This window comes from Pleurodeles waltl, chromosome 4_2, assembly GCF_031143425.1.
Source record: "Pleurodeles waltl isolate 20211129_DDA chromosome 4_2, aPleWal1.hap1.20221129, whole genome shotgun sequence".
Lineage (NCBI taxonomy): Eukaryota > Metazoa > Chordata > Amphibia > Caudata > Salamandridae > Pleurodeles > Pleurodeles waltl.
In genome coordinates, this window is record NC_090443.1 from 319,768,045 (window position 1) to 319,792,346 (window position 24,302).

The following is a 24,302-nucleotide window of genomic DNA, read 5'->3' on the forward strand; positions in this document are numbered from 1 at the left end:
GCACTAAAAAAAACACTAAAGGCCTGTTAATAACATGCATGTGTCTCCAACATACTGCAAAATAAGAAAAAAATAAGCTACAAAAACTATCATAGACAAGAACACCATTCAGGCATGTTAAATGTTTTTTTTTAAATCAATGTTCTTGTTAGAAAAGGCACGCCAAATAATAATAGATGTATGTACAATGTAAGACAGGCAATAGTGCCAGCAATTCTGATGTCGGCAGAGGAGGGATACATTGTGACACCTAAATGCTACTGGGCAAGATAAATACAAGAATAGTGAGGCATGTGATTGACTCAGGAGCAGGTAAGTGAGATATAAAACAAAGTCAACCATTCATGAGCAAAGAACTGACCAGAAGCCCATGCTAAATATATGTATTAGGAAAAAATAGGTCTGGCCAACAATGAGCTGACGCTTGCTATAGCCGAGATTTAAAAATGAGGCATTGAGGTTAACAGAGTCATGAAGGGCAGGAGAGGGGATTGTGTTTCAGGACACTGTTGGAACCACAATTAGAGAAAAGCTATCACACCTTGGAGTTATTATAAAACTTTAAGAAATTTCCATACACGATTTTCACCATTGTTTTCTTGGCCCTCTATAAGTAGACCTCAGCTAAGGTCTCTGCATCACTGAAAAAACACCGAATACATCAGATTCATTCTTGGCTGAGAACCTACATATTTTTATCGGTTGAGTGTTTTTCCCTCGGGAACAAAAGCAAAAGTCTATTTTTTAACTGCATGGAGAGAGGCCAGGCGTGCCTGATGCCGTGGAAGCACAAATTCGCCAGGAGATGGAATACTTAATATAAACATATGTATCAAAACTGACAAATGCATCAGTTGGAGGTCATCAAGCCTTGCCATTTCTCAGAACCTGGGTGTAAGTGAATCAGCTTTCTTTCCTATCAAAGATTGTCTTCCCTGATATCTAGAAGATCAAGGAACATATTACCTCCCACGCTGAACCGTAATCTGATTACCATAATTGTTGTGAAAAACATCTCCCTTTTGGAATGGTTTCTGCTTTATGAATTATGGTTATGATTTCTCTGATAAAAATTGAACTGTTTTGTACAAACGGCTATTTGAGAGTCGGAGGGGTGGCAAGAGAAATAGGCGGGGCTGAAGCCATGGTGATGGGTGGAGGAGAAGGCAGTATTTGTGGTAGGAGAGAATGCTGGCGGCTGCATGGTTAGGTGCTGTGTAGGGTGCCGAGGTAGTAGAGAATGTGGCAGAAGGAGTGATGTAGTGTTAGAAGGGATGCAGGATGTGAAAGATGAGTCACTAGTCCTCGCTGACATTCTGTCTTACCCCGGCCAACTGACCAGAAGCTGAAGGACTGCTTGGATGGGACTAAAGATGGTGACTTCTTTCCGAATTTTGGGGGTCATTCTAACCCTGGCGGTAAAAACCGCCAGGGCGAATGACCGCGGTAGCACCGCCAACAGGCTGGCGGTGCACCGCTGGGCATTCTGACCGCGGCGGTTCAGCCGCGGCCAGAAACGGAAAGTCGGCGGTGTCCCGCCGACTTTCCGCTGCCCTTGAGAATCCTCCCGCCGCCATGGGGATTCTGACACCCCCTACCGCCATCCTGTTCCTGGCGGGTCTCCCGCCAGGAACAGGATGGCGGTAGGGGGTGCCGCGGGGCCCCTGGGGGCCCCTGCAGTGCCCATGCCGATGGCATGGGCACTGCAGGGGCCCCCGTAAGAGGGCCACAAAAGGAATTTCAGTGTCTGCCTAGCAGACACTGAAATTTGCGACGGGTGCTACTGCACCCGTCGCACTCCAGCAACTCCGCCGGCTCCATTCGGAGCCGGCTTCATCGTTGCTGGGTCTTTCCCGCTGTGCTGGCGGGCGGCCTTTTGGCGGTCGCCCGCCAGCACAGCGGGAAAGCCAGAATGGCCGCCGCGGTCTTGTGACCGCGGTGCGGTCATTTGGCGGTAACCGCATGGCGGGCGGCGACCGCCACCCGCCGCGGTTAGAATCACCGCCTTTATGTCTTATGTCAAAGACTTTGCATATGTTTTTTCCTGTTGGTGGCCCTCCAAGAGGGGTCCGCCGGGCACCTCCTGCACACGACCTGGGTTATAGTGTTGCCACCTTACTTCGAAAGAAAAAAAACAGCCATTTGTTTATGCTATGTTATTCTGGCACAGCCAAGGGTGGGTACGTGAAACAGGATTCATGTAACTTGGGCAAGCTTCTCTTGTAACATAGCGATGATTCCGCTGTTTACTCTAATAACCGAGATGACACGGTGCAAATAACTCACAATCGCTTTTTGACTGATTTCTTCAAGTGTTTGCTATTTTAGGTTTAAGTATTAGAAGGGATAAACAGCGGATTTCTCTTCCTGTCCCAATGTTTTTACCGGCCTGGACTTACAAGTAAAGGCCAGGCCGGTAAAACCACGTCCAGGGGACGCCCCCACCTGGGTATGGAATTGAACAGGCCATGCAGGTTTTGTGCCAGGCAGGGTTCATAGTATTGTGGCTGGGCTCAGACAGACACAAGGGACATGAGTACTCAGTAAGCAAGATCTGTGTAATTGGGGAGGAGCCTACAGTCCAATCCGATCGCTCATTTTACACTATATGCCGACTTCATGGCAAATCGAAGTGCGTGAGCGTGCGTCCTCCTCTACACCAAGGGACAGACTGCTAGCCACCCGGCCTTTAAAAGAGATTGATGCGCGGTGGGAGGGGAAATCTTTGAAGAGCGGTGGAGGTTTTCAGAGAAATCATATGCAAAAACTAATTCATAAATCGCCGATGCGTTCAAAGGCACCCAGCTCCTTTGAACGATAAAAGCGCTTTTTGATAGTCGATTCAGCAGCGACAGCGGACCACCTGTGTCGGAAAGAGGGGGTGAAGAGAGGGGAGGGGCCTGGATCCATGCGCCTAGCCGACCACACAAAAGTTAGGTCATAAAGCATGCATAGCGAGTCACAAGGCCTTCAGAGAGCTCCACTCTCCTCTCCGGTGCTTACGTTCTTAAAAAATAAATAAAACAAGCATTAGCATAGCCAAAAGGTTTCGCCTGTAGAAGCGCTATTGGCTTTGCCAGTGTGTTTTAGCCAGTGCTTGAAATGAAAAAAATAAAGTGCAGGTACTCTGTGCTAGAGTACCTGCTTCTTTCTGAGAAGTGCAGGTACTCTCCAATTAAAAGTATTACCTTTTTTTTTAGATGTGCCGGTACTCCCCCTCTCAGAAGTAAAAAAGTGCCAGTACTCAGTACCGGACAGTACCGGCCCATTTAAAGCACTGGTTGTTGTACACCGGTGTGGCTGTTGTTCAGCATGGCTAAAAGTTAGTGACATGGAGGGTCGTAGAGTGGAGGAGGGAGAGTACAGTGGTGCAGAGCTGATTTTATGGAGTAGAGTGTTATAGAGTAGGGGGGGAGTATAATGTCGTAGAGTGGAGTAGAGTTCAGTGGTTCATTGGTCGAGAGTGTCATAGAGTGCAGTTTCGTACAGTGGTGTGGCATAGAATGGGGTGGAGTGGGTTGGAGTGGACTGCGGTAGTGGGTGGATTGGAGTAGAGTGACATGGTTTAGATTGGCGTAGAGTTGGATGGATTGGAGATGGGTAGAGTGGGGTGAATTGGGATGGGGTAAAGTGTCATGGGATGGGGTGGGCTGGTGTGGGGTGGGTTGGAGTAGAGTGGGATGGATGGAAGTAGAGTCGGGGGAATGACGTAGAGCGGGGTGGATTGGCATGGAGTGGAGTGAGATGGATTGGATTGATGTGGATTTGATTGGAGTGGATTTGGTTGGAGTGGAGTTGGGTGGATTGGATAGAAGTGGGGTGAATTGGATTGGAGTGACTGGACTAGGGTGGAGTGGATAGGATTGGAATGGGGTGGTTTGGGGTGTATTGGAGTGGATTTGAGAGGGGTGGATTGTGGTGGATGGGACTGGAGTGGGTGGATTGGTGTGGATTGGAGTGGGTGGGTTGGAGGGGATGGATTGAGTGTATTGACTGGAGTGGGGTAGACTGGAGTGCTGTAGATTGGAGTGGTGTGGCTTGGAGTGGGTTGGACTGGGTGGAGTTGGAAGGAATGGGTGGATTTGATTGAAGTGGGGGTGCATTGAATGGGTTGGGTTGATTGGATTGGTTGGGGTGGATTGGACTGGGTGGGGTGGGTTGGGTGGATTGGAGTGGAGCAATTTGGAGGTGGAGTGTAGTGGATTGGATTAGGGTGGACACAAGTGGGGTGGAATGGACTGGGTTGGGTCAAATGGACTGGCGTGGTATTTATTAGATTGGATTGGAGCGGTGGATTATATATGAGTGGGGTGGATTGGAGTAGGGTCCATAGAACTGGAGTAGGGTAGATTGGACTGGCTGGGGTGGATTGGCTTGAAGTGGGATGGATTGAAGTCGTGAAGTAGATTGGGGTGGGTTGGATTGGAGTGGACTGGACAGGTGTGAATTGGATTATGAGGATTGGGGTGGATTGGTCTGGAGTGAGGTGGACTGGATTGGGTAGGGTGTCTTGGATTTGAGTGGGGTGGATTGGAGTGCGGTGAGTTGTAGTAGGCTGGATTGGGTGGGGTGGATTGGATGAACTGGATGGGAGTGGGGTGGATTGGATATGAATGGGGTAGGGTGTATGGGAAACACCCGGAAGAATGAGTCCGGAACCACGAGGTTGTGAAAAACCAAAGCGAAACAACGCTTTCGTTTTTCACGACTCCCTGGTTTCGGTACCTTAACCACGCATGTCTGAACAACGTACATGCATGGTTAAGGTACAGAAGGGAGTCGGAGTGGACAGGGTGAAGGAGGAGGTAAGTTGGGCTGGGACTGGGGCTGTTTTGGGGGGCAGGGGGATGTGGGGGGGGCTGGGGGTCATTACGGTTTAGGGGGGCAGGGTTTAGGTTTTGGGGGGTGGGGACTCGCGGTATTTTTAGTTTTTGGGGTGGGGTGGGGGGCTGGGGGTGATTCGAGTTTAGGGGGGGTCATGGTTTAGGTTTAAGGGGTGGGGTGGGGGGCTGGGATGGAAGCATGCTGGGTCGTGCATGCTGATTGGTAGTGCCTTTACCAGGAATGCGTTTACAACGGTAAAATCGTTGTAAACGCATTCGTGGTAAAGGCATTAGTGTTTAGAACAAGGTCGTTGTTCCGACCTCGTTGTTGAGCCACGGGTGGTTTAGGCACCCGTAGTTCCGACATATAACCGGGGTGGATTGGCTTGGAGCGAGGTGGCTTGGGGTAGGGTGGATTGGACTGGGTGGATTGTGGGTGGGTCAGTTGGAGTGGTGTGGGGTGGACTGAACTGGAGTGAGGTGAATTAGGCAGGGATGGAGTAGGGTGGATTGGATTGGAGTGAACTAGACTGCCGTGGGATGGATTGGATTGGAGTGGGGAGGATAGTGGTGGATTGGATTGGACTGGAAGGGGTAGATTGGAGTTGGGTGGATTGGATTGAGTGGGGTGAATTGGATGGGGCAGATTGGATTTGAATGGGTTTGAGTAGGGTGGATTGGAGTGAGGTGGATTGGGTGGGGTGGATTGAATTGGGGTGGTTTGGACTGAAGTGGGGTGGATTAAATTGGGGTTGGGTGGATTGGGGTGGGGTGGAATGGAATTGGGTGCAGTGGATTCTGGTGGACTGGATTGGGATGGGTGGACTGGATTGGGGTGGGGTGGACTGGACTGAAATGGGGTGAATAGGATTGGTGTGGATTTGAATAGGGTGGTTGGATTAGACTGCTCTGGATTGGATCGGTGTGGATTAAATTGGGGTAGGTGGACTGGGCTGGGGTGGGGTGGATTGAAGTGGGGTGGGGTGGATTGAGCTGTGGTGAATTGAACTGGGGTAGGATGGATTGGGGTGGGGTGGATTTGAGTGGGGTGGGTTGAATGGGGCAAATTGGATTTGAGTGGGTGGGAGTAGGGCGGATTAGAGTGAGGTGGATTGGGTGCGATGGATTGAATTGGGGTGGTTTGGACTGAAGTGGGGTGGATTAAATTGGGGTTGGGTGGATTGGATTGGGGTGGGGTGGACTGGGATGGGGTGCAGTGGATTGGATTGGGGTGGACTGGATTGGGATGAGGTGGGGTGGGGTGGACTGGACTGGAGTGAATTGGATTGGTGTGGATTTGATTAGGGTGGTTGTATTAGCGTGCTCTGGAATAGACTGGCGTGGATTAAATCAGGGTTGGTGGACTGGGCTGGGGTAGGGTGGATTGAAGTGGGGTGGGTGTGGATTGGGGTGTGGTGGATTGAATTGGGGTAGGATGGATTAGGGTGGGGTGGGGTGGATTGGAGCGCGGTGGAAGAGTGGGGTGGGTTGGACTGGAGTGGGTGGTTTGGATTGAGGCAGAGTGGGGTCGATTGGATTGGTATGGGGTGCATTCAAGTGGAGAGGGGCCCAAAGTTTTTGTTCAGAAGTTTTTTCTCAAGAACTTTATGGTCACCAGTTCTGTCTAGTCGTTTGCTCCTCGTGCCTCTTTAGCTCACTCTTAAAGGCTCTTTTTTCATTTCTGATTTCTCCTTTTTCAATCTTTCATTTCCTCCTTTTTCCTCCCTATTTCTTGTCTTCCTGCGGGTCAAATCTGGATGAAGAAAAATAAGTCCCTGCCCCAGAAATGAATGTGGGTGCGCACAACCTGCACACATTGGCACATGCTAGGCACCGCACTCTCCCATGTTCCCTTCTTCCTGGTGAAACCACACAGAGATCACCCTCTACCCCGCCCCTCATGAGTATTTAGGTGAAATTCATGCTCAGCAATCCTACCCATATTTTATGCCACAGATTTTTACTGGCTTGTCACAGGGCAGCCAGGCTAGGCCTCAAGCAACTACTCTCTTAAACACCAGTGCAGTGACAAGGAATCTATTACTTATCTGTAATCTTTATTACTCCAGATAAGGAGCTCTTCCTACCAGTCCTAATGCTTGAAGCATTGCCTCCAGCCAGCGCCCTCACCAGACATACTAATAAAACGTAGTACTCATTTTGTTTCTAGGAATGCCTTAAAGACCCTCCCTGCCCCAAGGCATGTCTTGTCTTTACAGGGCACTTCATCAGTGTCGTGATAGGGAGGAAGGGCTTGGAACTGGACCGAGCAGCTCCTGATTCAGGGTAATGCAGATTACAGAAAAGTAATAGATTAATTGCCTCCTCATCGTCGCTCCTCGTCCCAGTCATAATTCGTGAAGATATACACAAGGCAGTCAAACAAAATATACCCCCATATAGACTTTTTTTAGTTAACTACAAGTAGTCTACTCAATTAGTCAGAAAAAAATACCACATAACTTCTTTGTAGCCTTAATTACTCCTGGCGCAAAATGTAAGGAAGTTTCATCATCATTTTCATCCAACCCATGAAGTGCCACAAAAGTTTTGCACGTGGACCAAGAAGCAGCCTTTCAAATTTCTCAGAGAGATACCTAAGAAGATTCCACTCAAGATGTGAATAACGCCCTTGTAGACCTCCCTTGCATATCCTCTGGGACATCACATTCAGCAGAAATGTACGTCTAAGTGATTACCTGTTTCATCCATCTGCTCAGAGTTGGAGTGGAATCTTTTTAGGTCGAGCACGCAAGCGTGTTCACCTGTTGTTATTAGAATTGTGGGCTTTTATCCACACCCATCACTTTCACTCGTTTGTGGGCTTACCTTTCATAGCTCACTTGATGTTATTAGCAGGCGTGGCTCCTCTGTATGGGCGGAGGAGCGTTCCCCCCCCCCACACCCCCTGCCAGCAGCAACCGCTGCAAATCCTTTTACACAGAAAGTATAATAAACTCTGTTTATTCTCCTTTCTGTGTGAAAGGGGTGTGGCATTGGAGGTGACGAGCCGAGGGGAGTGCTCTGTGCACTCCCCTCAGAGCGCATGTGTGTTTGGCCGGCAGTCTCGGGCCAGCCAAACACTCATGCGCTGTAGGCAGAGCTTGCACAGGCTCCCAGTCTACCTGGGAGAGCCCTGGCTGGGTGCTGCCAGCTAATCCTGACGGTGCTTTGAGCAGCGTCAGGATTGGCGTAGGCCAGGCTGGGAGTCTGTGCCTGAAGCACCACCGGGAGAGGAGCGGTGGGGTGCGGGAGCAGTGGTAAGTTTTTTAAAAATTATTATTATTTAACTTTTTTTCCCGCGCCCCCCGCACACCCAACGAGAGCCGCTCCTGGTCATTAGTAAATGCTTTACATGTGTCCCGCCTTGAGGCTGTTTTTGTCACGCCTTACAGACCTCCCCTGTTACATGGATTATTGCACTATTGCCAATATGTTAGACTGTGAGTGAATTTCTTTTTCCTTTTGTGTCCTTCCCCTCATGCTCATGGCAGCCATGGCTCTATGAATCGGCTCACTGATGTAGATGGGTGGCACTATAAACTGCGATATGCACCGTGAAAGAGCGGGAAGCTTGGAACAGGCGCTTCAATTGGGAGGTGTATCAGATTATGACGTAATTAACCGTTCGACATTTCTTTGATGTAAATCCAGGTAACATACAGTATCTAGTGTCTTTATTTCCCTACTGCTAATCTTCTGTAGAATTGTCAGGGAAAAACGAGCTACTCGGAGAAACAATATAGCTGTTTTTAAAGCGATACACACAAAATGAAGTGCCCCTGGCGTTCGTGCTTAACTTTTTAATTTGGCGTTGAACTGTAAAATACAGTAATTGCCAATGAAGTAGCTTTCATCTCTACTTATTTTACTGAAGTACGTATTGTGACAATGCCTCACACTTTACGATCTAAAACGTATTTTCAAGGCACTACCTGCATCCCCTTATAGAAAAGCATACGTCTCAAAATAATGTTGAAAATCTGCGATAACATATATTAACATTCTTTCGAATTGAACATGCCTGTACAGTGAATTACGTTTAAAAGCAAAAAAAGCCGTGGCTGAATATAACACAATGACACAATAATGGATTTTAGTTAAATAGCTTAGAGGCTGTTTTAGGAACAAGTTCTTTGTGGATTTTTTCCCTATTTACTTTTGTTCTTATTTGTGTGATTGTTGAGGCGGTCATCAGATGAACACTTATACATGTTCTCGTGCAATGGAAACATAACACAGCATAGAATAACATAACACAATATAGCACAACACAACATAACATAACACAACGTAGCATAACATACAATATAGCATAGCATAACACAACATAACACAAAATAACATACCACAACATAGCATAGCGTAACACAATATAACACAACGCAACATAGCATAACATAATACAACATAGCATAGCATAACACAACATAGCATAATAGAACACAACATAGCATAACATAACATAAAACAATATAGCATAGCATAACATAACATGACATAACATAGCATAACATAACACAACAAAGTACAACATAACACAACACAACACAACACAAGATAGCATAGCATAACACAACACACTATAGCATAACATACAACATAACACAACATAGCATAACATAACACTATAGCACAGCATAACACAACAAAACATAGCATAACATAACAACATAACACAACATAGCACAGCATAACATAACACAACATAGCATAATAAAACATAACATACCATAACATAACACACTATAGCACAACATAACATAACACAAGGCATAACATAACACAACATAACACAAAATAGCATAGCATAGCATAGCATAACACAAAACTAGCATAACATAACACAACACAGCATAACATAACACAACATAACACTACTAGCATAACACATGGCACAACATAACATAACACAGCATAGCATATAACATAATACAACATAACATAACACAACATAGCATAGCATAACACAACATAGCATAACATACGCAACATAACACAACATAGCATAGCATAACATAACACAATATAACACAACTAGCATAACACATGACACAACATAACACAACATAGCATAACATACACAACATAACACAGCATAGCATAACATAGTACAATAGCGCATAACATAACACAACACAACAACTTAACATAGCATAACATAATACAACATAACATAACACAACATAGCATAGCATAACATAACACAACATAGCATAACATAACATAGTATAGCATAATATAACACAATATAGCACAGCATAACAACACAACTTAACAGCATAACATACGCAACATAACACAACATAGCATCGCATAACATAACACAATATAACACAACTAGCATAACACATGACACAACATAGCATAGCATAACACAACATAGCATAACATACACAACATAACACAGCATAGCATAACATAGTACAATAGCGCATAACATAACACAACACAACAACTTAACATAGCATAACATAATACAACATAACATAACACAACATAGCATAGCATAACATAACACAACATAGCATAACATAACATAGTATAGCATAATATAACACAATATAGCACAGCATAACAACACAATTTAACATAGCATAACATAACATGAACAACATAACATAAGACAGCATAGCATAACATAACACAACATAAAACCACATAGCATAACACAACACAACATAAGACCACACACCATAACATAACACAACACAACATAGCATAGCATAACATAAGGCAACATAACATAACACTATATAGCCTAGCATAACACAATATAAGACAACATAGCATAGCATAACATAACACAACATAACATAGCATAACATTACATAAGACTACATAGCATAACATAACATAACATAACACAACATATCATAACATAACATAAGACAACATAGCCTAGCATAACACAACATAAGACAACATAGCTTATCACAACATAAGACAACATAGCACAGCATAACATAACACAACATACAGCATAGCATAACATAACACAACATAGCATAACATCACACAACAAATCATAGCATAACACAACATAACCACATAATTCCACACCACACAACATACATCCACTCCATTCCAAACCAAAACACATGGGTAAAAACATTGTCATTTACAACGCCATAGCTGTAACTTTAGCAAATTCAAGACTGATTGCATTGCAAATGCGTGTTTACCTTTATTTGCTGCTCCATGGGCTACACAGAACAGCATTTGCTGTGCAAAATGTCCGTGTTCGGGACAGATAAAGCACCAAACATTTTTTACATCTAATGTCCCATGGAGAACAGCTCTCCAAGCATTGGCATCAGTCCTATGGAATACTTTACTTCCACAACTCTACCGACAAAACTAAGGAAACCTCAGAACGATTTGAGGTTCAGAAAACAGCTAAAGACTTAGCTGTTCTCAGCCTAGGTTTCCCTGTGCTTCTCTATGTCCTGCTTCTCGGTATGATTCATGCTGCATGATTGTAAGAGTGGGCCAGCATTGGGAAGCCCCGTTCTGGGGCAGTTATGCTTTTTAGAAATCTCCTTGACATAACATAACATAACGTGCAACTTTGGCGCCACCTGCAAAACCATCTCCTAGAAACAGTGAACCTGCTCCTGCACTTTAGGCCTGAACTTCGAACCTGGTCCTAATATTATTCTATCAACAAAGAAACTCAGGCGTGGAGGCCCCAAGCACCCCAAATCTTTTTGCAGAAGTTTTTGCCAACAGAAAAGCCCCCTTTACTGAGACCCAAACTATATTTACAGACTTCAAAGGTTCAAAAGGCTTTTCTTGTAAATCCTTAAGCACTATGGACAAATCTCATGCAACTATATGGGAGTAGGTAAGTGACCTTTTCAACTTAAAACGTTTAAAACGTTTAAAAACTAAAGAAAAATCTTGTCAATACCACATGGCTCTTTCCAACCTTTAATCGCTGCTCACTGTACTGACAGCATTGACAGGAAAAACCCCAGCACAAAACCATTACGTGAAAAATTCCAAAACAAGAAACTGGTCACACAACCTTGAATCTACTCACTTCTGTTGGAACTAGTTATCAAAAATCCTGACATTGTCCTGCATATAGTGAAGATTTGATGGTTTTATCCAAGGCTATATATCAGTATGAGCTTCCTTTGAACAGCCTAATCCTTGTAATGATTGGCATTCAATCTCCAAACTGTGACATTCAAAGTTTTCAACTATGCTAGCAACAGCGCTGCAGGCTGCAGGGGTGAAGGCTGACGCGGGGGGTGGAAGTATTGGCCCTGTGCCAACAGGCTCAACAATGGAAACCAAGGCTGTTTGGGCCAAAAACATGCTAACATAATTACCTGATCCTGCCTTCTTCGAAACTACTTTAATACCACGAAAGGAGCAGTATGTGAGGGAACGCAAATAGTAGCCCGGTTGGCTACTGGGCTGACATTGCAACTACTGCCCACACCCCACAGGTGCCAAGTCTCTGAGCAAAACTGCTCGAGAAGGGCAATGCTTGTTAATGCAAACAGACCCACCCAGGGCCTTCCACACCTCATTATCCACTGAAAAGCCTCCGTGTTCAGATGATAAGAGAATGAAGTTGGGAGACTCGAGCTGTGTGCCCTCACATTCACTATCCTTGGGATATATCTCATATATACCCCTCATATCTAACGGGTTCTGCTCTGCCCAGGTGAAGATTTCCAAGGCCAGGTTTGCCAACTTCCTGTTCTTTGTGCCCTCCTGTTTGTTTAGAAAGCCTCTAAGGCTACATGGTTGTCAGTTCTCACAAACACTGCAGCCTTCTCTGTCATGGGTGAAAAGCTTTGAAGGGCACACCAAACTGCTCTTAGGTCCCTCCAACCTGGGGAGTTTAACCTTTCTGTTTGACTACTCTTCTTTTGCATCCAAACCTTCGAGAGTGCCTCCCACCCCATGCACTAGCATCCGACGTTTGAACCTTTGGGCTTGGGAGCACAAGCACATCCATTTCTATTGATTTCTTGGATCTAACGACCACTGTAAGGGTCTCCTTATTACCTTTGACACTGGGATCCATGCCTTGTATTCCTGAGTCATTGGGGACCAGTTGTCTAGCAAATGGCAAACCGCCAGTTTCAAGTGGTAACACGACCAAGCAGCTACAGCTGTTGTTGTTGACTTTAAACCCTGAATTGCTAACCACTGTCTGTCTGTCGTTTGGAGTACTGACATTACCTGGGACCCCGGCCTGAAGAGGCTGGACTTTCCTTTCTACCAAGAATACCTTTTCTGAGTATCCCTTAGTACCCCATTGTATTCAACTGCTCTGGATGTAGACTGCACTTCTGTTAATTCACAATGAATCTAGGATCCTCCAGAAAGGATAACACTATCTGCACACCGGCCACCACCTTCAACAAAGAGGAGCCAGAAATCAACCAGTCGTCCTGAGATGGAAACAATGAAAGCCCCTTTAACGGTAAAAGAGAAACTACTGGTGCCAGTACCTTTGAGAACACTTTCAGCGACAAAGAGAGTCCACCGTGAAGTGCTCTGAAGTGGAAGTGATGGTCTTAAATAGCAAATATGAGGAACTGATGACCCCTCCCTTTTTCAGGACTTGAAAATAAGTATTCTGCAAGTCCAGGGTCCCTAGGACGTTTTTGATTCGTCAGAATTGGAATTACATGTGTAGTGAGCGCATCATGAAACAAATGTATCGCACAAACTTGTTTAGTCATATCAAGTCTTGGACTGGCCTACACTTTCCCCCAGGTTTAGGCACCAGAAAGATTACAGAATAAACACCATTCACTCTGCGAGACAGTGACCGGCACTTTGACTTCCTTCTGGATCATTGCTTGAACTCCATCCAACATTGTTCATCTCTTTATCAGGTCTTTCGGAACTGGGCTGATTTAGAACTGACGACAAGGAGAATGGTTTGCAAACTCTATGGAGTAGTCATGTCTTACCTCTGCCAGAAACCATTTGTCCGATATCATATGAACCCACTATGGATAAAAGTCTATTAACTAGGGACCCTCTCTTGTGCTCCTACAGTCCAGATATACCCAGTTGCTGACTTACTGTGGCTGAGAGTAAGAAAACAGCGCAGCCTCCTGACATCGAGCGCTGCCTCAAAAAAGACGCTTTTTATCTCATGTCTCTTCGGCTGATTTCTTCGGGAAAAAGTATTTCTTCACCCTAGGGGGGTGAAAAGGAAACTTCCAATCCAAGAAAATCCACCCTGACTTGTGGAAGGGGAGGAAGAAAAAATTCTGTTATTGGGACTGTAGGATACTGTCTTCCTATCTAAAATCAATCTTACAAAATGTATCCTACACATCTTGTGCTCAATTATAGAATAATACCTGGTCCTATTGCTCCTAGAGGAATATTAAGCATTTTTATTGTGGACCCTATTGGTGTCATGTTTCATCACTGGATCGCACCCTGATCCCAAAAAAACCAGGGTGAGCTCTATCATCTCCCAGGGAGTACTTTGGATAAAGTTCTAATCCTGACGGAGAGAGTGGATGTAAAAATAATCCTTGTAGTCACCCCAGTTTCCCTTTATTTTGGGTACCATTGATTTGTTTAAAATGTAAGTAAAATTTGGGGTAATTAAGCAGAGGGCTACTACCCCTATTTTCTGGTGTTAAGCCGATATGTTTCAGCCCCTGCTCACGGCCCATGTAGGGTCCTGGGCATCAAGACAGCAAGCACTGTTGGCTGCAACCATGTTGGGTATTAAATGGGACCCGCGCATGTTAACATTTCTAGGGATCAAAACTTGCCACAAAAACAAAGATCTCAAAGATGGGAACCTAGGTGAAGCATTGAAAATTTTGAAAGTAATGTGGTATTCTGGATCACTCTGAACTTGCCCGTCATGAAAAGAATTGCTATGTCCAAAAGGATAACTTTCCCCAGAGTCCTGTACTATTTTGCTAATCTCCCTGGATGTAGACCTTAAAGCTAGTTGATGGTACCAGATTATGGGAAATAATATTTTGTGGCAGAGAACCAGTGGACAGCCAAATGGTTAGGTGACACTGATGTAGCAGAAATGGGGGACACGGCAAGACTTCGACATAGGGGAGCATTGCTGCCGCTGTTGAAGGGGTAGAAGTGAAACACACTCAACGCCCCTAGCTACTCAAAATTGTACTCAGTTGTTGCAGAAGAACAGTAAAGAAGGCCGGACAGACTGTACTGTACACACCAAGGCTTCCTTCGGTAGGGTTGCCTACATCACGAGGGGGATTCTTTGTGGCAAGAAGAATGGAGGACTGGAGGGCTGCTGGCGTACACATCTTAGGGGACTGCTATATAAATGAGTCATTCCAAAGCCTAGAATCATTGATCGAGGAAGAGGGTTTACCACAGTCCTAGTTTTTGGTATATAAGGAATTGCTGAGGGTGATACCCCAGAGGAGCCGCGACCACAAGACATACTGCAGCTTCAACTCACATCAGGCAATAGGCTCCGTCTTATTCCATGGCTCTGGTGCACATTTTCATTGATGCCTGGTGATAAGTTATTCCTGCACTAAAAACCAAGTGGGAATCTGTACCGAATAAAGAGCATTGAGACAATGAATGGGCACAAGTCTTGGAACTCAATCATAGGGTGTCATGAAACACCAGATTCAAATATTCTCAATTCAACTATTTGCATAGTACATGTCTTACGCCCCAGAGGTTGAATAATATAGTTGATACAGACAATAAGGCACGCCCTAGATATCAACTGCTTAACGCAGACTTCATTTATATGGTTTGCCCACTTTTGGACTAAAGTAATAGCGGAACTAGACACCCTACTGCATAGGTATAACCTGCATAACAGTGGGACATGTGTGCTGGCTATGTGTACATGCCAGATGCTGAGGAAGGTGGGGTACAGTTTCCTGTAACTTGCGGAGGTCTTGGCTAAAATAGCAATCTCAGTGCAATGGTATGTCCGAGAGGGCCCCCTACAGAATCGCCGGAAAGGTGAAGTTGAAAATGGGCACTGGCAGTGGTAACCGGCCTAAGAATGGAGGAACGCCGAGGTTTACATAGGAAACCAATAGTGGAGCAGTGGGTAGAGCTCGGGTCTACCTTTGCAGCAATAGGGGAGTAGCCCCAGCAATCAGGAGAAAGAGAGACAATGAAATGTGGTAAATTGCTTCTTTTTTTTTCAAACAAAGTTTATTGGATTTTTTGCCGGTAACATATGCATTATGGAAGGGATCACAACTTTCACAATTGTGTCTTACATCATATGTGACATCATTATCATCATATACAAAGAAAGATGGTTGCCCTCCCTTATAGTAAAGTTGTGGCCATGGTCAAATAGGTATCCAGGATGTTGCATTGCAATACCCCTTAGAATCGAAACAGTGTATTATGGTAGAATAATAACAACCCCCCCTCCCTAAACCCAACGAAGGAACTGTTGTGTGTAGCTGGCTCTCATGTGTAAACAATATAATAACGTCTAAAGGAAGCAAATGGGGGGATGGTGGGAGAGCCAGAAGGCTGCAGGCCATCCAAAGGTCAGCACCGAACTCCCAGCACCACCAGTTCCAGACCTCAAGTAAACGTCTACCATGTGGAGTTAGTGTTGGAATGTTGGGGATCATCCATCTTAGTAAGCAGTATGATAACTGGTTCATGATATTGAACTTGGGTCATCATCTATTTCGGCCTTAAATGATTCCAGATGGAGATCCTACATCATTGCAATCGGCCACTTCCTAAGCCCTTGGTAAACTTCTAGTCGTAATGTCTGACTCTCATCCTCACCCTAGCGTAAAAACTCCTTCCACCAGGCAGTATACCGTGGGACACAGGATGATTTCCATCACCTAGTAATTTGGTGCTTAGCCGATAAGAGGGCCAGATCAATAAATCGTGCCAGGGTTTTATTCTGTTTAGGGCGAGGAAATAATCCCAGAAGACAGTTTTCTATAGTATTCCAGTGGGGAGTTCCCACTAATTCTGAAAGGGAATTGTGTATTTCGGACCAATATGACTGGAGAGTGGGACAAGCCCACATCATGTGCAGCAAATCCGCCTGATACGTATGGCACTTGAGACAAGTAGGAGATACTGCTGGGAAGATTCTGTGTAATATTACAAAGGGTATGCCCTTTGTAATATGGAAAACTGTATACATTTAAATCAAGAATTTCGGTCTGTGAGAAATTGCCATTTCTTATCATACAGCGCTCTATTCAGGTCCCCTTCCAGGAGTGTTGGGAGTGGCATTATTGAGGTCTGCAGATGTGTACACAATCCTTTGTATAACCATTTAACCAAATATCGCCTGGAACTCATTTCATGTAGTGCCTGTATGTGTGAGTGCGCCAGTGGGGGTCAAATATTTCCTGCTAAATCAATTGACAGTAGTATGTGTTATCAACAGTGCCATAGGTAAATTATATATTTGGGTCAAGTCTCGATTGGACATTAATTCCCCCGTTAGTAAGATGGTCACCCAATGTACAGATAGCGGACAATTCCTATGGTGCAAGTACTGGTGAAGAAAATGGGCCCATCTGTGTTGGTAATCCACGTAGAGGTATGTTAGGTGTGTACTGCAGTGTAGAAGATGTGTATTTGAGGGCTCGACTCCAATACTTAAGAGCATTATCGAGGAGCAATGGTAAATGTGCCAAATGAGGTACTCCAGGCAGCAATAAAGTATGTAACATGCCCTGCCTTAGCATTCGGGGGGGGGGGGTGGGGGGGGGGGGGGTTTATAATTTATTTCCGATAAATGGAAACCAGCCAACCAGTATGCTAGCCATTGCAACTGGGCCGTGTAGCAATAGGCACAGAAATCAGGTGCTCCCATACCTTCCTCTTCTGGGAGCAATTGCAATTTGGGAAGGCTCACTCTACGTCTCTCTTTGCCCCCAATCATGTCCGTATGTAAGGTATTAAGATTTTTTTTTTAATAAATTGACGGGACCACTACAGGGAGATTTACAAAAAAATATAATAACCGAGGAAGCATCACCATTTTAGAGAGTGCCAAGCGCCTCCTGACCGATCCAAAACCGGACCTGCGTACTGAGAAAGTTAATATTTTTCAGCAAAATGCCCTCTAGCAAATCAGTCAGGTAACAAAAGGTGTGGGGAGCAGTTGGTATAATAGCCTCGTCCAGTGTTATGCTGTCATTTAGTGTCCGTTCTCTAAAAGAGAATATATATGATTTAAGATAGTTGACTTTAAGTCTGGAAAGGTCTCCGAACATAGAGAAAAGGGTACTGTGTGGTGTAAGATCCTTAGTCACGTCACAGATGTATGATATGATTGGCATAGAGATACTGCATGGCATTGTGATCCCTGTACTATTCCCCAGTCGCCAGATGATTGTCTATGGTTTTGTGCTAGAGGCTCTATTGCAAGGGCAAATAATAAACGGGACAATGGGCAGCCCTGTCTGGTACCTCTGTGGATCAGGTAGGAAGCTGAGATGTGTGCCCCAGTACGTGCTTGTGCAATTGGGTCTTAATACAGACGCTTGACCCATTTAATATATGTGGAGGGTATATCAAATTTATGTAGGGTTGCAAACATTTAATCCCAGCCAAGGTAGTCAAACAGCTATTATAGGTCAAGCGAGAGACACCCAGCGTCTGGGTAGTCAGTTCTAACAGCTTTAATCACCTGGTAGAATTGCCTAATATTCAAGGATGCACTGCGGCAGGGGTAAATCCACTTTGGTCCGAGTGGACTAAGTCTGGGAACAACAGCAGCAGTGTTGTTGCCAGTACTTTGATTTGGATTTTGCATTTAGTTGTTAATAAGGATAACAGTCTATAAAAGGACATGTTGTCCGGGTCACAACTCAGTTTGAGCAATGATGCCATTGGAGCCTGATAGGTCGAAGGAAGAAGAGTAACTAACTCCAATGAGACGTTATACAGTTTCTCAAGTTGCGGTACTAAACGGGCACTAAAGGTGGTGTAAAATGGAGAGGACAAGCCATCCAGGCTAGGAGTCTTATTGCGTGGGGGCTCTAAAATAGCATTGAGAATTTCCACATGAGTTAGGGGAGGCAGCCAATTCCGTTTGTCAGGGAGATAATACCTGGGGTAAGCATAACTCTGACAGAAACTTCGTGAGGGTTGCTGGAGATGAGGGTGTACGAGGTCCTTAAAGGTGAGCATAATATTCCTTAAATGTTTCCTTAATATTCAGTTGTGACATTTGTTGAATACCCACAGGTGTGTTTATAGACAGTCAAGGGGTGGGGGCCAATGGAGGGTGGACCATGCTTGCTAGACGTGCACCAGGCTTATCTCCCTCTGAATGTAGTTTGTGAGTGTATGTGTTGTAATCGAGGACCCTTAGACGTTTTAGCAGTTCTGCATAATTGATACAACATTCCTGCAGTTCCCCCTTTTTGGAGTCATCACTTGCATTCTCTTGTTCGAGCCCTCCCAATTGCAACTCTGTGGAGGTGAGGTCTCGCAGGACCCAGTGATGTGCCATAGCCATCTTGGATAATGAAACTCCTCATATAACCACCTGAAAGGCTTCTCATTCTATCAGGAATTAAGTAGCCGAGTCAGTGTTCTCATTAAAGTAAGTGGGGATGCTGGTAGCCAGTGTATCCTTACGTACAGCATCTTTTAAATTAAGGGGTTGCAAACGGGAGTGGCTTTGGAGAAGAGCTGTATGTGTGTCCCCATTCGACGAGAACATTGAGAAGGTCTACGGGGTCCTCATTGTGCTTCGCTAGGTTGTTTATGATGAGCATTTGGGTATTGTGTTTCGAGCCAGGCCCACACCGTTTCAGGAGTATCAAAGAACAAGGTGCGTTGGTCATACACAACTCTCCGTCGAGCAGGGAACATAAGGGTGTATGATAAACCTTCTGTCCTGAGTTGTGTTTTTTGCAGTGTTAGACTCAGTTTCCTGGGCACCAGGGCATTCAGGGGCTACCCCACTTCAATTGCATCAACTGGAGTGTTCCCCACTGGTGTCCTGGGGACTCAGTACTAGTGGACCTAAAACTGGATAACCAAGTATTCCTCTCCAGCACTTGACTCTTCTCAGGATAATGAGACAAAGCAGTCCAAGGCTTACTCAAGGAGGTGAGGTGGGTGTAGACATTCAGAATACAGGGTGCACTGTACTACCAGCTAATAAGATCAATGTCCAGTAGGTGCTTTACTTTTTAAAAAGAAAAATACTTTAATACACATAAGAGAAATGTACTACACATAAAACTAGGATAAACAGTGAAAACTAGACATCTATACAAGCCTCTGGGCCAGAGTTCTAACTCCAAACAGTATTATAGCGTCTGGACGCTAAGCACTATACACAGTTAGCATGTAGACACACAATTAGCATTGCATATTGCAGACCATGTTGCACAGGGTTGCTCTCATTCGCTAGAACCATTATACCAATCCTTGTACCGCAATGGTGTAGTTTCAGCATATGATGTGAAGTCAAACGTTTCAGATCAGCTCTAGAACACACCACCCAAAGAACAGAAGTGTCTTCCGTCCTTAGCGAGGACACCACTCTGGTGGTTTCAGGGATCTGATCATAGGTGCCTGATGTCCTGGCACAGTTTACTGGAATCCCACTGGACCAAAAGCCACTGGCTAGCTGTAGGAGGGTATTAGCTTGCCAGAGTGCCAGTACACCCTGGTACACCCATGTATCACAAAGAAAAAGGTAGGGGGCCTGTTCCACAGAACACTCTTCCCCGGTTACAGATGGTAACTGTAAGTATCACAGGCTCCAACAGCACAGGGGAGGGGTCTGGGCAAAGTTATCTCACCTACAAAGGATTGGTGGAATCAAGCTTCCGCATCTCTCTTTGTCGCTGTTGATGTCCTGCAAGCTTCCTTATCTTGAGCAGCTGTTTGCAATTGCCTTGTCTTCCAAGTCAATCCTGCTGGACAAGCCTCACAAACAGCTGGTCCTCTGATTCTGCATTCAGGCTGCTGATTGATCCTTTTGCTCTTTCACAGCTGGCAAATTGCTTCACAGCAGAATCCATCCATCACAGAGAAAACTCTCAAGTTCAGATGTGGTGAGCAAGCTTCCTTGCCCTTACACCGCAGGCCCAAAGCTGGCTTCTGTAAATGCTTGTTACAACCGAAGACCAGTCTTGTACAACCACTGATCACTCGGACCAGACTTTTGTCAGCTCTGATTGATAGGCTGATCCAATCAGAGGGTCTGCTACTTTTGAATCCTGTGTGCCTCTCCAATCATGAGGCGTATCTGTGCCATGCTCGCTGTATGTATAAGGCATGTATAGGATGAGTTACTGTGCTTCAGAACAGGAACTTGGTATCAGCCCGGGCTATTCCCCAGAGAGGAATATTAATTAACTCTAGATCAGGAAGCACTGACTATCACCAAACAGAAAAGTGGGGTGTAGTCCATCCTAGCTGTTACTGCAGCTAAACACAAATGAGCACCAGTGTCTACCCGCAGCCCACCAGGCTTCTCCAAGGAATAGGGAGGGGCACAGGGGAGCTGGAATGTCAAGCAGAACAGCTCAGCTCACATTAAACACAATGGCTCACCTCACCATTCTCCCCTAGGAAACCTACTGGCTCTCAAACACACATTTCAGGCAGACAAAGGCAACAGGAACCACAGGCAAAGAAGACTGCACAGACGTGATCACGAGGGTGTCTAGTAGCTTCCCCCCCACCAAGGGTTCAAGGTTACAGGTATCCCTGACTATAGCTGTATTGCTGCCACCACTGTCAGTCTAACACTGCCTTGGTAGAGAGGGAAGTAGCCACTCTGCAAAATAGGGGAGCACTATGCATGTCCCCCTCGACCTCAGAGCTAAGCTCTAGGATCTCAGTCCATGTAAACAGGAAGATCCTCAGTGAACATACATGTATGTCATTTTCACTGAGGTAGGGAGCCAGAAACCATACAGTAACTTTTAAGTGACTTGCCTGTAGATCACCATAAGGCACAAGAAGCACGCTATCCAGAGACATGCAGAAGACTTACCGTCGCAACATGCAACAAGAAACGAATATCCTTTACGTTGTACTTCCAGAGTATAGTCAGGGAATAGGGACACAGCTACATTATCCACCTGTTGGGGAGCATTTTCTCTGGCTTTTTGAATTAAAACATTGCCATCCCTAAAGTTTAAGACGCAAGCCACAATGGGCTGTGGGGGCATCCCAGAAGGTGGCCTACGAGTGGGCACCCTGTGAGCCCTTTCCACTGTGGAAAGGACCTGAGAGTCCCTAAGGAGTCACTGTTGTTTTCAACCAATTTTCTATGAATAGTATAGCATTAGAGCCCTCACTGCTCTCCAGCATTCCTATGATTCACACATTGTTGCACCATGCTCTGCCCTCTGCATCCTCTGCTCTACCATGCAGATGGCATAGCTGTGAGCGTAAGTCTTCCAACTTGTGTGCATGAGCTTTCTGTTGACGAGCCATAGTCGCAAGGTCTACTCCACTTGTTTTTACTCTGTGTACTAGCTTGCAATGTGATCGCGGTGTATGCCCAACTTCGATGACAGTGTGCCGATTTGATGTTCTATGGCTGTTCTTGAATCACAGATTTCCTTCAGGATTAAGTCGAATTTGTTAGGAGTCGAGTTGGGGATTTGTTGGTCGAAAGTAGTCTTTCCCGTACGGTTTGGATATCTGTCAGAGTGGACTGTCTCAGTCTGCCAGCCCTCTCGATCGCCTTGGCTTGATGTTTGACCTGGATTTCTTCCCTTGGCACAACCCATATTGGAGTTGTGTTCTCTATTTTTCACAAACTCAGTAATCTCTGGTCCCATTGCCGAGCCCGGACAATGCACCGGATGCACCAGCAAAAAGGGGCAGCTGAATTCCTCCCACAGTCTGGTTACCCCTAGGCATGTCAATTACCCAGCGCCCTCTACTAAGCAGAAGATGGTGCTGCTAGGTAGAGGTGTTTGAGGATGTCCCTCACACGACGATCAAATCAGCATGCACACGTTGTCTCCATGCGTGAGGGAAGGAGGCATCCTGGGGAGTCAGAAATGTTCAGTACAGTTGCCTCTTAATAGAGGTGTAGGTGCTATAAAGTGTGTATGTCCATGGCAACATGCATTAGTTAATCCACACAACAGTATGCTGCCTAGATTAGTCGAGCCCTATTTGTGGACGGGTATCAACTACTGGGCCCCGTCTATGCGTGAAGAAATCTGTTTGAGTAAGACAACATTGATGTGAATGAGAGGAGAGGCCGGAGGGCCGTCCCGCTGCCGCAGATCAGGAAGGGTGGCACCTGGGCATCAGCAGGGCGCAGTCAGCAGTAAGCTTAAACACAGTCAGGAGTTGAGCTTTTATGCCTCAAGTTTGAACTAGTGCCCCCTTACAACCAATACTGCAGGACTGGGTGCGCCCGCATAAAGTTCCTCGTCCAGAATGCCTCAAGAATAGGGTAGTGTCATGGGGTTAGGGCCTGCCGGGTTTGAGGCATCGGGGAGGGAGCATACCCTCCTTGAATAGTGGACACAGTCTTACTTGCCCCAGGGCTGGTATCACGGATCATCATGCCAATGAAGTTCTGTTCTTTTATCCGGTGCATGTCTTGGAAACCCTCGGCCGAAGGAGAGCGGCTGCTGCAGTCAGGAGAGCCCGACAGTGCAGTTCAGCCCCTCTGACTGTGGGGACCCCGGAGATCAGTTGTGGCCAGGCCGTAGTGAAGCACATCTAGTCGCCTAGTGCTGGGGCCGCCGCCCGGAGCGGAGCACCACAGCGGATCCCGGGTAGGCATCCTGCCCACTGACAGGTCAGGAGCACTCCAGGACTCCGGGTAAGGGCCTGCAGCCACCAGGGGGGGCCCCGGCACTGCGGTGGGAGCCAGTGCTGCTGATACAGGGGAGACGAGCCGGACACTGCTCTCCGTTTCAATCAGGCCCTCCTCGCGCTGAAATCCTCTCGTCTCCAGGTTCCGGGGCTTCAGAGGTGAGCGCTGCGACAGTGACACAGGGTTGTATGTAGCATCCCTCCTCCTTGGTGTTAGGTGGGTGGTAGAGGCTCGGATGGCGACAGATGATGATATATCCCGGACGCCCCACTTGTTAATTGTACTGTTACGGCGTGGAAATGACTTTGATAATCAATGATAAATTGATAACATCTGGTTAACACTGGAACTATGGAATCAGGAAACCGTGCGAGAGCGGACCTATATTGTAACAGAATATGCCATTGAGAAACGCATTCCCAGTTACAAATATCATGTATTCTTTTCTGTTTTGATTGCATGTCTTCCGCAAAAAACATAAAATGTTGAAAAAAAGATTTTAAAACAATTGTTTCAGATCATAGGCGAGTGGTCAGGATGGATGCTGAAAAGGACAAATGGGATCCACACTAGGACAAATCGGCGAAGTCCAGCTCCAATTTCAGAAAACAAAGTTCTGCAGCAGCTCCTAGGCACAATCACCCACTCTCACCTCAAGAATCCTGCTTTTATACAGCAGAGCAGACAAATCACATCAACTTTAAGGG

General features: G+C 45.8%; 1 protein-coding gene across 1 annotated transcript in view; it reads right to left on the bottom strand.

The window, feature by feature from the left end:
• Positions 1–24,302, bottom strand: part of CACNA1I (calcium voltage-gated channel subunit alpha1 I) — an 842,691-nt gene that overhangs the window by 315,956 nt on the left and 502,433 nt on the right. The window lies entirely within an intron of this gene.